Source organism: Zootermopsis nevadensis, unplaced genomic scaffold, assembly GCF_977971745.1.
Source record: "Zootermopsis nevadensis isolate Lab colony 2312 unplaced genomic scaffold, Znev_1.0 Znev_ptg000028l, whole genome shotgun sequence".
Classification (NCBI taxonomy): domain Eukaryota; kingdom Metazoa; phylum Arthropoda; class Insecta; order Blattodea; family Termopsidae; genus Zootermopsis; species Zootermopsis nevadensis.
In genome coordinates, this window is record NW_028259160.1 from 6660903 (window position 1) to 6679069 (window position 18167).

The 18167-nt window shown below is 38.1% G+C and overlaps 2 protein-coding genes across 4 annotated transcripts in view; one reads left to right on the forward strand and one right to left on the reverse strand.

Moving 5' to 3' along the window:
• The window catches only part of unc-13-4A (BAI1 associated protein 3), a 295285-nt gene that overhangs the window by 255604 nt on the left and 21514 nt on the right, over window positions 1-18167 (reverse strand). For both annotated transcript variants that reach the window (XM_087356919.1, XM_087356920.1), the window contains exon 2: window positions 7636-7710. The gene's annotated coding sequence lies outside the window, so the exon portion shown is untranslated. The remainder of the gene's footprint in view (window positions 1-7635; window positions 7711-18167) is intronic.
• dachs (unconventional myosin-IXb-like dachs) overlaps window positions 1-18167 on the forward strand; it is a 140555-nt gene that overhangs the window by 74519 nt on the left and 47869 nt on the right. The gene's annotated exons all lie outside the window — the stretch shown is intronic.

Below are 18167 nucleotides of genomic sequence, written 5' to 3' on the forward strand. Positions count from 1 at the left end.
GATGTGAACACTGGAATTTTATAATTTAAAATACTAGTATTAATCGCTCGGCCGTGATATTCGGGTTTTAAATAACAAAGTCTCGCAAGTGTTTGCAATGACTGGACACACTTTGTGGATATAACAAAACCATTAAACACAAATACGTCTATTATTAATTAAAGGCAGTGGGAAGTAATAAGAGTCCGGGGGACATTGTCTGATGGCGAGCTTCATAAATATCAGTTTCTTTTCGTTTTGGGTGAGAAGTTTTCCATCTATTGCTTTTTCATACCAAAGATGATACGAGTGGGAAAATGTTTTGTAAGAGCTGCTTTTGTGCGTAATGAAATAAGAAACAAGCGACCATTTTAGATAGAGTTTTGTTATATTGGTTTTTTTTTGGGGGGGGGGGAGTTGAAAACTAAAGCGTTCCTCGGAATTTCTTTACGTGGAAGTAGATCTGAGTCGTCCACACACTCAAATAAAATGCTCTAGGTGACCTGACGGTCAACAGCTTCCTGCTCATTTACGTACCCATAACGGGACAGTCCCTCACAAAATGTATCAGCTCCTTTAACTTATCAAAATGTTTTACTAGAAGATTATTTGGAGACTAAAGACGAATCCTTTTCTTTCTGCCCTCTCTTGAAGATGAACATAGGAGAATAATATTAAAGTGTATTTTTAGAAATGAGGGCTGACGATGCAGACTAGATTCCTCTGGTTCATTATGCTCACGAGCGGCGAGAAATGATATGAAAGGAAGTGGTCGTATCAGTCACGAGAACTGGCCTCCGGGCCGAGATTTGAACCCGGAATCTCCCGAATACAAAGCAGGTCATTAATCACTCATCCGCGACGTACGGCAAAGAAATAACTAACATGGAGGTCAGGACAGTGACCCTCAACAAGATATCTCGTGCATAACGTGGAAACAATACTTCCATAATGCGCATTAAACAGAGGACTTATAAAAGACCAAGATACTGCAAGTTGTGGAGTCTCGAGTATTTGTAATCTTCCGAAGCGACATTCCTTATTCTGACTAATGATCTCGCTGAAGATGTTGCCGTCAGATAGGTTTCACTATAGGGATGCTTACTTCGCAGTCCCTTGACAAAATAAAACGATACAGAAAACACTATATGCAACGTCTTGGTCTTTTTGAGATGCATCTCGTTACCAAGGAGACGCCCTCTTAAGCTTCGCCGTAACGGCCTCTGTATCTGTCGGCTTGTAACACGCGTCGTGAAGATAGAACTGATACCAGTACGTTGAACAAGTGTGGAAAGGTATACTGAATTTGAATAAGCACACTTCCTATGTCAGGGATCTCTAGTCATGCCTGCGGCCACTTTGGTACCCTCTGAGGGACATCTGCTTGCCTCAAGAGTCAGAATATTCATAAGGGGTTTTAAATGTTAATTTGTGACACTCTTTGGACATTTCCCTTTGAACCAGTTGGTATATCAGATTGCAGAACACAGTCGTAATCTAATTATTTCAATTCGCATACTTTTCTTGGACATAGTCAGAGTGCCTACTACAAATTATAAGACCCTGAACAATTCTTTTTTGAGCAGAAATTTGTTTATTAAACACGATGATGTACTTTGTAAGATAATAATGAAATGTTGTAGAATTAAATAATATTGAAGACTACTTGTACAAAGCCAGATGTAAATAAAAGAATAGAATTAGTAAGATGTAACTGGAAGTACGGGAAGGGTATGTATTTACGTATAAGAATGATATTTTGTTTTTTTTCTCATAATATTCCACCACAGGATCAATTTTGAGCCTTTGAGTTCATTCCGCACAACCAAGTTCTATTTGTACAGAATTCACTTCAGTATCATCCTCCCACAAACACCCATATATTTCCTTGAGGCTCTTCACTAATCTGACAGCACTAACCATCTGCATAAATCAGGATGTTACTCATTATGTAATAATATGTCTCTCATAACAACAGATACATGACTTCACGGCACGAACACTCTAATATGCCTATGAACCAAAAACAATATTTTACTAATTATAAATTTCATTTATTTTCGACATTCTTACAACATTAAAAAATACGAGTTAAATATTTTTCAAACATTTATCGCTGTACTAAATTTGAAGACGTCTATTTAATACCACAATAACTATTCCAACCTCGTAATTCTGCATCGCCGCCATATTGGTATTCACGACAACTAGTAGTAAAAAAATCCAAAATTCTAACAGAGATTAATATCGAATCATACCACTGAACACGACCTTCAGCCACTTCTATCCACCTATTATCACAACGTACAAATATTTCCTTAAGATTTACTTTATGCTGACTTTCATTTTCTCCTTGGATTTCTAAGTGGCAGCTTTTCAAGAAGTTTTCACATCAAAATTGTGTACCCAGCCTATTTCTTAATTCCCAACCAGAGCAATACGACGAGGCCATTAAAAGAACTTTGACTATACTGCCTTGACTACCCTGTGACGAAGACAGGGACGAAAGCCCTCATATTCTGTGTCGGCCCTTTTGAGAAAAGTTCAATTTGTGCTTCAGGTAAACCAGCGACGCAATAGATATTGTTCTAGGATTTTGCGCCGCATCTTAAGCCCTGAAGATGGAGACAGTATGCTTTCCGAAACATTTGCATCTTCCCACGATTATATACGACACCAAACCCACGAAGAACATCATCATCCTCACCACCGTAAAAACCTCAATCTCACAGATGGACGAAGTTGACAATCGTAATATTTGTACGCCCCTTGTTTACTGTAACCCAAGGACCACACTGTTGTTACAGACAAATGAAGAGGACGGCTAAGTTTATGATTTTGGCATAGAAAGACTTGCTCCCAACATGATTTACAGACGCGGACAGTTTAATTTTCGCTGGTGTTGTCCTATGGGATGCAACCCTGAGAAGGCGATACGTCCGTCCCAACTGTGGCAACAACTACCAGGTACCTGCAAGACTGCACGGCGTCACAAGCCAGAAGGCCACAGTTGAGATTTCTCTTGTCCTGAGAACCTCAGTCTCATTTCATTTTCAGCGGCAGGTAAAGGAAGAAATGGAGGACCTGACCATGGCCACCTGTGAGGACAGTCTCTTTTGTGTGGTTGCTCTTGTAACTTGCGAAGGCTCTTCGCACACATTTCCCACAGCCCATTATGACCAACTATTGTACTGACATTTCAAAAATTTCGGAAGCAGACACAAACAAAATGCAAGGAAATAGTTTATAAAACCTGGCGCCTCAATGAAGGAGGCAGCAAGGACATCTGAAATGTTCTACAAGACGCTACAGCCCAGAAGACACGCATCTTCTTACTCGGCGCTATGAGAAACTAAACTTTCAACGATTATTACAGTGTTTGAAATACTTAACAATGCTTTTGTAATCTTACCCTACCAGGTTTAATTTATGTTGTTACGATTTGCAAGTATATCCTCGTGTTTTCATCATTGAGATGCGTCTGGTTCTTAATTCGACAATCTTTATTAAGCTTAACAGTTGTTTGCAGAAATAGTTATTGCCAAATCCTGGTTAAATTAAAAAGACATGTTTACTGACACTACAAATATTTTTTATCATCTGGGTAACGCGGAACGCCCAGAACACAGCGGCGGACAGCGGATTAATAATTCTTTATTTTCATCGTTTATTTAGTGGAACTTAATTTTGATGTCGTCGGCAAACACATCTCATATTTTCTCTTGATGCTACATGTTCCACCATACTCACCACTACTTGCGTCTAAAAATTTTTGCAGGTTCATGCAGCAAGCTACCCTGCGATTCATAATAGATCTTCCGATTTCGAGGATCAACTTAAACTCACAAAAGCACACAAAACAAATAAGCGTATTCGGAATGTTCCAAACTGGAACCAAGATTTAAAATACGTTTCATAATCTCAAAAATGCTCATTTAAGAAAAAAAGGATTCGAATACAAGCCCCTTCGACGTTCCTCGTACAAAGGTTTTATGGAATTTTGTAGGTTTCTTTAAGCCTGTGAATGAGGACAATCACGGTATGAATACTGATTATAAAATAATATTATATCATTTTAAACTTGCATCATGATAAATGTGGTTTCAGGTTTTAGAGTTTCAGCTGTCTTAATGGTGGCGCGGTTTTTTTAATTCATTGAAACTATAAACGAAACAACGAAACCAAACTGAAAAAAAGAATGGTTATTTATTCAGACAATAGAGTTGTGAAAGTACCAACGAAGCACTTAGAACGTTACATTAAGACTCAATAAATAGTGTGACTGTTAATTTATAGGTCTTAATCTCATCAACTGAAGCATTTCACAATTTCTTAAAAACGTTGGCGTAACAACCGTAGTATATCCATGGCTCTGTCACGGCCTGAATACCTAAATCTCCGTAACACCCTGTGTCCTATAAATGTTGATCTATGTTACAGCATGTTTGGAAAATTAGCGTTATTTGCGACACAACATATCAGCTTTCTTACTGCCTTTCTTTACGCTCTTTCCACATTTTTGCTTTTATTTTGCGCGAAGACTTGTTAACCTTGGGCCTTCCTAAATAACACCGACAGGAACAGAATCCACACAGTGCCAGTTCGTCCTCAAATTAGCCCCAAGACGCAACCTACCCACCACGATTGGCGCTATTTGGCGCAGTTTTTGAGTCTTCTCGTAATTTACCTAGTTTCCATTTAGTGATTTCAATACACCCGTCCATTTGTTTTAATTATTTTATTAGTACATGTAAAAGCAACTGGACAGTTTATGAATTAATTCTGAATATTCTTTCATACGTGTAAATATGTAGGTTACTGAACACATGTGACTTCACGATGTAATGTTAAAAAAAGAGAGCACTAGTTGAGGCACACCTTGAAACATATCTTTAAACGCTCATATACTACTTTACTTAAACACGTTTCTAAAAACAATAGCATTGCATTTTTCACTATTTCGTAAACATAAATATATCTAGCAGGCTTTGGTTAGAAAGACGGTTAAACCAACGCACTCATGTGGCAAATCTTAGATTATTTTGTGCGCATATGAGGGTCAGAATGTTTTGCATGGATATAGGAATATCATCTAGGCTAGTGGCATCGCGTATCGCTTTTATAAACGGCTAATCATTTCTCTAAGATCACTTGAATATTATCATCCCAGCTACGATTAGATTCCCGTATCCATTTCCTACGATATTCCAAACAAAGTCTTGCTAGACTTAACCACTTTAGGTGGTGCTTAGGGTAACGTCTTGACCTAAGAGAACGTAGGAAAATTTTCACTATAAACTCATTGTTTTTAGGGATCAAATCAAAGCGAAGGATATAGTCGTTACATGCAGCACGTATGGAAAAACTAAATTAAAAACGCATATACAATCTAAGCACGAAAACCTTTTGTGATGAGCCCATGATGGAGTCAGAAGGATACAATTTACGATTCTTATAAAAGGAGGGCTGGATTAAACTGGCGACAAGTTCTTGAGACAGACTTTTGTGAACACACAAGTAAACTTCCGGGGTTTCTTAAACGCAGGGAATTTCTCGGACACCTGAGCAACTTCCAGCTTTTGGAGGAAGGCTGTTCATTATGAGGTTAGTTGACAATTACACCTCGCGATTACGCTGCAAATCACGTCTCTCTTAACTCCGTAGCCGAGATTTCCTCAGTCCATCCGTTAGCTACTTCATGTCTCTCGGGACACAGTTTGCTTAAAATAACTTTAAGTAATTTGCCAATAAATGTATTTTGTGCATCCACAAATAACGTAATTTTTAACGCTTTGGGGTAAGAAATTAATTTTTACTTCGGCGACAAGAGTTGGTTCAAATTTTCAGGCCTTCACCAATACAGTGGCTGTATAAGTGGGATTCATTTCCGGTAAGGGAAAGATTTCTCTTCACCGCCACTGTGCCCATTCTCCTGTCCGATGGGTAATGGGGCCGGACTTACCTCCTATCCGATGTGTACAGGAACAAACCCAGTCTCCTATCTTCCCCAGGCATAAAGCAGCGGAGTGAAACTTTAATTCATCTCCGTCTGGTGCCAAGTCTGCGGCTTCTCCACACCTTACATAAGCCCCCCCACGGTGTAGAGCTTAGACACAGGGCAACTTTACGTTTATTATTATCGTCATTATTTTCTAAGAATTAAACTGCATTTTCATACACATAGACTACATTCAGAACTTTATCAAGAATACAGCACAGTTATCGTTGTGTGATACCGCGTTTAACAAGTAGGACACCTCTTTGAAAGACCAAGTACGCCTATTAATTCTAATTGTCGAAAATACTGTACCAAATATTTTCGATTATTCTGGTTACTAATTGCAGAATTTATGATTATTGTTATTATAATTATCTTCATCATCAGCTTGTTCTTTACATGTAATCTTATTTTTTTCTACGAAATTAAAAGCTCATTTGAATTTCAAAAAGTTAATTTCACAAGTGTAGGAAATTGTATGAAATTATGCGAGACTGTAAGAGTAAAAAACTTTCCCCTCCTAAACTGTCACTATACTTAACTCCATATTTTAGGGAAAAAAAGAATATCTACAAGTATAATTACGATCATGATATTCTTGGCCTGGAGGGAGACATCTCTCAGTTTTATTGCTACTGCGTTCATTTTTTACATCAGAGCTTGCATATGTATTCCTTAGTTTTAGGCCTGAAACAACAGACGTCAATTGACACAAGAACTGTGTGTCGCAACAGATATGTTTGCTGACGTCCAGGAAACATCAGTATGCAGAATTCCTGAAACTACATTGACATGCGAAATTTTGCTTCCAGCAATACAGAAATTTTAATATTTCTTCTGCTGGTTACATGTAACTACTGAGTCACGGTGGAAACACATGCAAACACCAATCGGCAGGAAATATGTCCATCTGTGATTCTCACAGGACGAAAGTGCTAAATGCAAGAGGCAAATATGAATTATGAAGATTTCTGTCTTCATACTCACCGCTGCGAAAACCTCAAATCTTACATGAAATATGAAGCTGATTTCTATAATGTTTCGCGTGCGAATAAACTTTGAAATTTGAGTTTTAACAGCTGCACGTTGTCTAAGCAGTTACAGTCTGGACCAACGTCGGAGCGTTCATGCTAACCATTTGAGAAACAATAAATAAGAAGTCTTCTGTCTCATTTTCGTGGTTCAGTGGTACACCAAACATTGGAAGACGGGAAAACCGATAAGATAAAACGAATCATCAGCCAGCTGAAGCCATCCAGGAGCTCGCTACGAGCTTAAGCTTCAACTATCTGGCCAACGATACATTTTATCTACTCGGTTCTGCTGTGTTCCAGTGTAAGGAATACCAGTGAACCATTAAATTAAAACAGAATACTTCTCATTTTTAACTTTCTAAAGTGTCACGGCTAACACAAACGATCTTCTGTACTCTAAACCCATCATTTAGTTTCTTTATTTCAACAGGCCTATGTCCTCATAATGACAATGTTCTCTGTACACTTCCTTCACTATTACCGCGTGGCAGTTTGCAAGAAACTGAATGGGCAGGACCGTCGAATCAATGGATTACTGAACTAACGATTGCAATGAACACTCTAACAGGAAGAAGTCTTCACCTACGAAATAAACATTAAGTGTTGTGTAAAACCATGTCTTACCTGCTCATACAGGAACATCAGTTTCTCCCGTGTGTTACGGCATCTGGTGTTTCTGTAGTAGATCCATATGGTACCCTGCAACAAGGTTATACAGTAAATTATGCTCATTTCGAAAATCAATTATTATGTGCACGGAATTGATAATATCGGCTGGAATCGTCCGGTCATGAATTCGATTCCCTTCGAGGGCAGAAATATTTCTCTTGACCACCGCTGTATGTAGAACAATCTCAACCAGGATAACGGGTTTTCAGAATGGGGTTCAAAACCGGGGTCTCTCAAATATGACGACGAAGGAAGAGTTATAGCCATTCAACCGCGACGTCCGGTGGTAACAGAGTTCTTGTTGGAATAAGTTTGTATAATGTAACGAAAGTTTTGCCAGATTATCTGTTAATTATCCCAGTGTTTTTCAATTGGTGTGCCACAACATTCGAAGTTCTAATACAGTTTTACAAATATAATAATAGGTGTTGGATTATGTTCAACTGTAATATCATCTATCTGTGCTGTTGTTTCTTCGTTAAATTTTTGCTGCCCGGTATTTATCACACTTCTTTGTACTTACGATGTTTGTTAATCTATTACATCTGCCTATAAAGTCTCGGGCTACAAAATATTAAACAAAGAAGTATAAAGAAAAATAATACAGACATTTTGGTTTGTACATACACGACTAACTGCATGCATAGATTTGAGACATTCTTCAGAAATGAATAGGACACAAATCTGGTCAAATTTTTCCGGTTTTATGCAACCCGAAGATTCATTATCATGCCAACAGGAGCCCGAAATGGGCCCCTATTCTCAACTAGTCTACAACTACCAATCTAATTCCTTTCGTATATATTTTAATATTATTCCACATATACGCACGTATCTTCCATGTGGTCTCCTCCCTTCAGGTTTTCGAACTAAAATTTTGTACTCAGTTCTTATCTCTCATGCTACACGCCCGCCCATTTCGTCCGCCTTCATTTGATCGGCATGGGAAATTAACGACTGGTGGCTGGCTCGCCACTAAACACGTTTCTACAGTCTCTTGTCACTTCTTCCCTCTTAGGTCCAAATAATCTTTCCAGCACCCTGTTCTCATTCTCATCTGTGGCCTTCCCGTAATGTAAGAGACAAAGTTTCATACAAGCCGTCCTCAATCTTTACGTTTTCAGACACATTTAAAAATTCCTACATACATAAATTTACAACAGCACATGAAATTGTTTATCGTGAGCTACTTAACTACATTTTGTGTCCCGCCATTCCAGTAAGGTCGACAAAAATTAATCATTCCACTTATCCGCATGTTGTGTATATTGTCTGTAACATGACGAATTCAGAGGGCACTCTGTAGACACGAGCAGAAGTTGATTTGATTCTCGGCGGACTGTTATGCGGGGCAGGAGCGGTCATTTCTACAACTCCGCTTGGAAATCACGTAGAGCAGTGGTTCAGCCATGTTATTAGGGAGGACGCCACGCTGCTGCCTTGTGTGTATCATTACACACGAGATGCGTAGTTTCAATAATTAGTGACCAGAATGTGCCGCCACCAACATCGGAACACAAATATTATTCACCATTGACGTAACATATTCTGAAAGCTTAATCACTACCGGTATTTAGTACAATAATTTTGAATAAGATTCAATAAGTAACTATTTTAGTTTATTAGAAATACTGCCAATCGTTAATCGTAATTTAAATTTACGGATAAACAAATTATAGTGAGACTGTGGGATCCATGGGCAGAAGACTAATGGTTATATACCATCTATAAACACTGAACCGTGAAGAATTTTTATGGCTTCATTATTTAACTATGTTGCTCAAAGACGTATTTTAACCACTCCAACTACATAAAATACTGATACTTACGGATCTACTGCTATACGTGATAAATAAAGACACCTTGGAGGTCTCTCCAGAAATCCTTCATCTAAATGATTGGGAATACTAAATCGTGACCTCCCAATGTAAAAAAATAAACAAGAACTATTTTCGATATTGTGCTGCCCTTGTTCTATATTTATTGCAACAAAGCTGAGCACAGAATATTCTTCAGCAGGTGACAAATATGAATACAAAATGCATTTGAATGTCAAATTTCAAGGATTTTTGTTCCATTGGAGTACACCTCTCTTGTATATTCGAATATTTATATATAAATTTGGTTACTGTTTATGACTGTATGTGTGTTTTTTATGCATAACCGAGTTCCCAGTAATGACGATAGAGGGCAGAATTTTCCGTGTTTTGCTACCTTTAGGGAGAATTTGAAAGTAATTCTAAAGGAGGTGTAACTATGAAAGTCAAGAAGAAAGGGGCAAGGGATGAAGATACGAAAGAATTATTCCCCGTTGAATTTTTAACAAGTCTTTTCCATTAGTCTATTAACCTTATGTTATCTTATGTTACGTTTCGGTGTTTCTTCAAGTTTCACATTCCTCCCGGATATACTGTAGTGTGTTCGCTGATTTAGCTGAAATTATATCATTGTATCATATCAATACCAAGAAAACGGCGTCTGTATGTGAATATTTTCCAATGGTGTTGTGTCCTGATGGTGCTAGTGTGTGCTTCAAGGGTGGTCAATGCTACCTGGATGGTTAGTTAGAGGAGATACATCCCCACAGCGGGCGGTCACCGTTTTTTTAACTTCGAAATTTAGTGGACAGCAAAACAGGCATAAGTTATAAATAAGTTACTGAATTTAAGCATATCAACTTTCGCCAGTTTCCTGTTAGTTCGGTTTAAAACCAGCAGAAATTGCACTTTTGGTGACTAAAGATTCACTAGATTGGTGGGTTGATAGGTTATTTAACTGCATATTGCAGACTGTAAGTTATCTATTGTTTAAAGTACATCTGACATATAAGATGTTTCGGGAGTTGGCTCTATTCATGTCTACTGATTATTGCTATTAAACTTCTTTTTATTTTTAGACTGGTGGCGACGGTTGGCAACTAAATCATAAACTTCTGAAAATTGAACTTACACGAAAACAAATATTGGTTGCTTCTTCGAAAAGTTCTTCGAGAATTCTGTCTCAAGAATGATACGTTTGATAACGTCCACCTTTCACCACATCAATCAACAAATTCCCTGTATTTCTACTCCTGAAAACTGAGCTGCGACCTCCCGTTCATTGATAGAAACATGTTTTAACAATGGCACCAAGCATCGCGATGTAATAGCAAAAAAGCATTCATATTCGCGAGACCTTCCGGAGTTCGGCTACCCTGACTGAGGTTCTTCGTGGTTTTACTCAGTTTCTGTGATTGTTCATGGGGATAATTACCTTTGAACAGGGCATGGCCGCTACGATCCTTAGAATTCATTATCTTATCGGCATCGCCAGCACAAGAAAGCTTCTGTAGATAAATAACATGTCAGAACCTAAAAATCGACTGTTTCCTTTTAAATTGTGTATTTATAAATTTGTACGTAATTCTTTTATTGTTTGAATAACACAATCTATTAAAGGTCTCCGATGTCTGCAAGTTTGTGTGTTAGATTATGGTAAGTTGTATTCAACACTAGCACTGAAACACACGACACTGAGAAACGGAATTGTTTTTTCTGCATCAAATATTTTCTACTACGCTTTTTATTTTAAAAACTATTATACATTTTGATGCATTGCATTTATTGATCTTTTAGTATGTTTGTAGAATTTTCCGTCTTCATAATGATCTGGTGTCTGTATTCAGACGTTCATTATCTGTGGAATTAATTTCCAAGTGTTATTATGCAAAAAGGAAAATAAGTTTTAAATTAAATATAAACGGTACCCATGTTTTCAAAATGTTATATTTTATGTGCAACACTTCGTCTGGTACACTCTACAGGTGCAAATGACACGGATTTTCCAACAGGGAACACAGTGGAGAGACAGGCAAAATATTTCAAGTTTGCTCATAACATCAAATCCCTTAGAACACTTTTCCAAAACTGATTGTGAGGGTTAGATCTGACAAATGGTCGGTTATACTGCGAGCCGCGAAGGACGTGGAAGAAGATGGAATCCAAGATAAGAAAAGAGAAAGAAAGAAAGAAAGGGCAGGAACCTTCAAGTTGTTCGGTGGCAGATAAGGGAACAGGGAAGTTTATCCTAAAAAACTATCCATGTGAAGATAAATTTCTCCTGGTGCTTGTTTTATACTCTAATATTTTATTAGCAGGCAGAAAGCTGTCAGTCCCGAAAAAATTAACATTCTCTGACTCCAACAAAGATAAAGGTTCTCTTTGACACTTTCTTCTACCTACGCCAATTTCTGTCTTACGAAAAAGAAATGCTAAACAGTAAAAAAAACGAAGATCCATGTGGAGCCCGTCCTGACCGTGTAAGCTTTAGAAAGAAATGGCCTAACAGCGATGTTCAATGATTTCGTTAGTTGATGTAGGAAATTGCAAGATTAATTAAGACACGAGTACGTAACTATGTAGATATCATTATTTTAAATTAAGAACAAATTCAATCCGTAATATGGTTGCTAACATCCAACGTAGAAACTATCTTCATGCGATCTACATAAGAGCCTGAATTACAATATATAAAATTATAATTTTACTTAGTGTAATTTCAGATTCTCACGACGGCGAATATGAAGATGGCTGTCCTCTGGATTGTAGCGTCGTGTTGTCTTGCAGAAGGGCCTGATGATGGAAACAACAAGCATTTCTACCAGACAGCACGACGCTACAACCCAGAAGACAGCCATCTTTGTGGTTGTATTTGATGCAAGCAGGTGTGAAACTCAGTCTCTGACTCTGGGGACAGAACTGGCATTGAGCGTGTTTCAATAACGAAGTGGTAGGGACATGCAGTGATCAGAAAGAGGAGGCAACAGAACGGGGAATATCACATAATGAGATTCATAATTTATACTCTTAAAATGATTAAACGGAGGGCAAGGTAAGCGGCACTTGTAAATACACGTGGAAATTAGATATATATTCAAGATTTTAATCGAAGCCCAAATTGAACAGAGCACTTGGTATACCCAGACGGGACGTTACTGAAATAAAATTGAGGATGTGAATCAGATTCAGTTGACTGGAGACAGAATTAAATGGTGGTTTTATTGAAGACGGCATTGAAACTCCATAAAATGCGCAAAATTTCTTACTAACTATCCACTTTTCAAGGAATTCTCTGAGCCATGGAATTACTTGTTATATTTAACTCCGAGGTACAGGATTTTTCCTATTAAGTTAATACTCATCAATACAAAAAAGAATACCCATCTGATATAAGGTATAGACCACATCCAAAACATTTAGCTATTTCACAACTATTTCTCAGGCAGAATATTTAGTGAAACACAAGTAAACAATTTTAATGTAACTTTTAGTGACACAGAGTATGATTATTATGTAATAACTGAATACAAATACCAATAAGATATGATGTAGGCCAACAGATGTAAAGTATACATTTTTAAGTGATGTAATTATCAATAAGATACGCATAAGATATGCCTGCAATTGTAAATAACGAATTAGGATGCGATGTGAATATCAATAAGCTATGCCTGCCTAAGACTGTAACGAACTGATCTAGAAATTACATGTACTCAAGTTGGAGTAAAACTACCCAGTCTTGTTTTATTATGTAATTTTTATGGCTGAAATATAACTTGCCCAATGCTTTTAATAATAAGCCAAGTGCCTGTTACAAATCACTCCACCTAACACAAACTTTTTCTGTGATCATTTCTCTCTTGCTTAGGATAAATATCTGATATGGCCATTTCGAGTTCCTGTCTTTAATGTACACAATAAATCTTTCGAGGACTTGGGGGAATTAACTATATCTTTACGTACGCATTCCTTTTACCTGCCAGACAGAATATTGCTGTTTTATGCGTTCTTAGCACTTTGCTTATAAAATAAATGTATAATTGATGTCAAGCCGGTCTACATGTTACATTTTCAAAGCCTACATTAAAATTTGTTATGGCAATTTAATTTAGGCAGTTCCAGTATTTATCCATACAGAGATCTTATTGTGTAGGAACACAAAAGTGGAACAGGCGAACGTAAAACCACTGGATAATTAAAGAAAAATTAAATGAGACTAAAGTAGCAAAGGCTAAGAAATGAAAACGGAAATAAAACTGAAATCTTCAACGGGCAGTAGCACTGTAGTGACTTATATGCACTTTTTATCTAAACGTTCGTGTTTTAAAGAAACAAATTCTCGAGAAAGAGAAAAGCACTGAAATCTCATTAGATCCGTTATAAGCAGGTTACAGTGCAATAATAAGTCCTAGCTCAAAGCCGAGGCTGTGCTAAGCTGCGATGCCAGGGTCGTGTGTGTTGTGGCCTTGGCTGTTACTCGGACGCGTGTAGCCAAAATTCCAGCTAGGTTAACAGCTTTCCAATCATCATTTGTTAAACTGAATTAACTTTGCAACGAGCAACCTAACTTTTTCTGTTAATACACGATTATTACAATGACTTTCATCAATAAAATCTTCTCGGGCAATCAGCCGCGTTAACTGGTTACCGTAGTAAACCGACGTTTCGGGAACAAACTTTGTCCCCATCATCAGGGTTCTGATGTGACTGGATACCTCGGAAGGCGACTTCCGAGGTAACCACTTAACGAGGCTGATTGCCCGAGAAGATTTTACTGAATGTACTCGCCGCGAAAGTTTCATATCCTATAATAGCTTTCATATTTGTGCGAACGTTTCTTCGAACGGATTCGTGTTTCAGCGTTACAATGATCAAAATCGTCAAGCAAATGGATCGACCGATCATTTAACCAATCCGAGGAATCAACATAGCCAATCAAGAAATCGACCAATTAATCATACTGACCTACTAACCAAAACAACCAGCACACCAGTCAAACCAATCAAACCGGCAGCCAACCAACAAAACCAATTCTTGTGCTATTGAAGAATTGGATTTTAATGCTGGATTACGTGGTCTTCGTAATTTTCTTACTGGAATTATTACGAGTCATACTGATTTCGCGGCAGATCGGTTGTAGCCAAAGCGACGTGATACGATTACACTTCTTTCAGCCGCTGTATCTCGTATTTAGTCAGTTTTATCTTCAGTGATGGATCACAAACCAAAGGTTTATAAAATGACGCTATGTCAGTTCTATGCACGAACTTCAAAAATTGAACGCATAATATAGAAGTGTTTCTACTGCCCTATTCGTATGTCTGGTCTCTATTACTTAACGGATGTGGATTAAATGTAAGTCTAGTACTGGAAATCTACACCAAACGTTGTCGGGCGAGTTTCAATTTCATTACTATCCGTTTCAAAGAGGGGAAAAGACCTTTATACTCTTAAGTATACCAAATATAGACGAACTCACTAATATTGTAATTTACAGCAAGCTTACACGTGCTTTCAAAACGTGTCCCTAGAAATTTTGCATACTTGATTGGCTTTAATGTTCCTTTTATTGTAGGGTATGAATATGACGTGAGGGTATGGACTGATCATCTAGCTCAGAACACGAACCGGTGGCGGGATCTTGTGAAAATCGTAATGAACCTTCGCATTCCAAAGTCGGTGAATTTATTAACTAGCTGAACGGCTATCAGTTTCTCAAGAAGGACTTCGCCTTATGGAGTTGGCTGGTTAAAGAGAGTAGCAAGCCAGAATTTTTGTAACATTGCTTAGAGTCGTCAGCACCAAACAGCAAAATGTTTCAAACGTCATAGATTTTAATCAGATCAATATTTCATTTTTAAGTTGAGTGTATGTTATTGAACGTAGTAATACGAGAAAGACGGTACATTCCGATTTGAGCCTTATTCAAGGTAAAAGTTATAATATAAACGAAAAGGGGAAAAATAAAAATGGCCCGACAACTTTTAAAGGTAGATTCTTCAGCACTGAATTTAAACTAAATCTGCTTCAATAGTTTCGACAATCAAGCATGCTGACAGTTTAATGTCCTGCACTTTCAGAGATCTGATGTCAAGTGTAAGCAGTAAGAGCACTGTAAAGTGCTGGAAGCAATAACAGACGGCTGTGTAATAACGTTTATTCGCGATCCTCATCGCATTTTCTAGAAATGACATGGGGCTGCGGTTTCCTCCGAGGCAGTGCAATCACGATGTAATATCAGTAACGATAATGGGATTGCATTCCAATGTATCTGCCTACAGTAGCGGATTTCATGACTGTCCATATGGTTCCAACATGTAGCAGTACCCTTGCGCGTAAAACAGACTTATAAAAGGAAATGTAGTGCCCATCTGTCCGTCTCTCTGCAGCATTCATTTCTGAAACTGCTCAACATATTATGATCAAATCTGGTAGTTGAGTGTGCGTACTAAAAATTTTCGGAACAGATTCACTTAGGGCTGTATCGGTTCAGCAGAACATTTATTCCCGAACTCCATTCTGAGGTATCCTTAGTGTGAATAAAGGCGTTTGAGTTCCCCTCCCCCTATAAACGTACCTTAATATGTAATTTATCTGCTAACAAATAATTACTAATTGGCGCCAATGATATATCGTATGTTTTGATTCAATTTAATAAAATTGTACTTTCTTATTTTTCATTTAAGATTGCAATTTATTCAGCACATTTTATTCGGCCCATTTCTGGCCACCCTTCCGTTAAAATCTTCATGCCCACAGAGGGGTCAGAGGACCCACATTTGGAAACACTGCAATATATAATTCTCCGTCTGCTTTTATCGAATTTAGCAAAAAAGTCCGTATCATAAAAATGCATCTCTTTTTCGATCTACAACCTCTGTTTAAAACATATTAGGTATGACGAATACTTAACGAAGTACATGGAAAATTAATTTATATTTTTGTGTTTATCTTTAGAATTAATATCCGCTAGTTCAGTTTGCAAGAATAAGTAGGCATTTGTAAAGAAGCATATGCATCAAGTTGTGAATGAGTACAGGGAGCATGGATGCAAAGAACCACACATCCTAGTTCTCGACCGTGGGTGAAGCGACATCCGGCCACTTTATCCTCAGTAATGACTGGATAGGAGGTTGAGAGTGCCAATGTTGGGCTGGACGCGGCTGCTGAGAAAAAAAATGCCTGCCCTTGAAGGATATAGAAGCTCGGACATCCAGTTCGCACGCGATGGTAAGAATAGCACAACAAATTAACATCGGAAATAGAGGAATCCATAATCGCAAATATGAGTGCCGGGGGACCTGAGCTGTCGCTACTGTCCGAATCAGTTTACTCCATTCTGACTCCACTCGTCACGACCAGATTTATGCAACGGAACAGGAAAAGTATTGTGTGTTCGAATTACAGGAAAATTGAAGATGCCATATAAAAGTACTTTCGTATGCCTACATAACCGCCGGAATTACCTGTTGGCACTAGTAAACACAACATTAGGCTTGTTACATTTGCTTTGTTAGTCATCGGGGTCGAAAGTCGACAAATTCGCTGCCTATCCACGACTGTCAACACACTACAGAAATGACACTGCAACTCAAAACTAAACGTTACCTTGTCGCAACAGTAGCGTTTCCCCTACAGATATGATGGTTATACCGACGTGATCCAAATCTTCCTAACTGAGATGACAAAAGCAGTTGGACCTCATTCATTTTTAACCAGTTCAATCCACTTCACGCCATATTTCTATAAGATCATCCTCTAATCTATGCCTGTATCTCGAGGAGTGTCATCTGATGGACCTTTCCAAACAAAATTATAGGGGCTGTGCATTTTTTGTTTGTCCAGGTCAAGAGTACAAATTATGAAGGTGCCCAATTTTGTACACTCACGTCCACAAATATTCTCCTGAGCTTTTCATTCATTCCATAGGTTTAGATACCATGTTTCACAATCAAATTGTGGATTCTGATCGTGTCTTAGTAACACTGGAAAATTGTTTTTTAGTAAGTACACGGTTCGAAACTCGACTGGTTACCGGAATCCATAAGTTTTATCGTGGTTTTACTCATATGCCCATGCTGATGCTAATATGGTATCTCCTACCATACGATATCTTCATACGTACTGTTCACACATGAACATGAAGAAGACTGACTTCTGGGATACTGAGACGTGTGGTCTGGTAGAAACTGACTGACGTTTCAGATGTGCTTACTGTCTCCATCATCAGGGCGATGATGATAAAGGTGTTAAGCACCTCTGAAACGTCGCCGTGAGAACCTGAAATCTCACTCATGACCATCTCCCAATGTCCTACAGTGGTAGAACGTATGTAGTTAATACAGTGTCGTAAGTAGCCTAAGATATCGTCAATGACGTTGAAGCTGCTTGCTTCTTTCCTAATTCAAGTAATACAGGCTAAGAGGAACAATTGCATTTTTCTTTCTTTCTTTCTTTCTTTCTATCACTGTTTTACCCTTTTTCTCTTTTTATGTTACGTCTCTCTCTTCGTCTTCATTTTCCTCTTCGACTTAAGAGGACCCAACTGGCAAGGAGACTTCTATTTTACATTCCCACATCCTTCCCAGCAAGCCTGGCTTCTACCAGAGGACGCTTTTAGCAGCAGTTCTTTCGCTACCAGTAAACGTCTGTCCGTGGCAAGTCATGGCT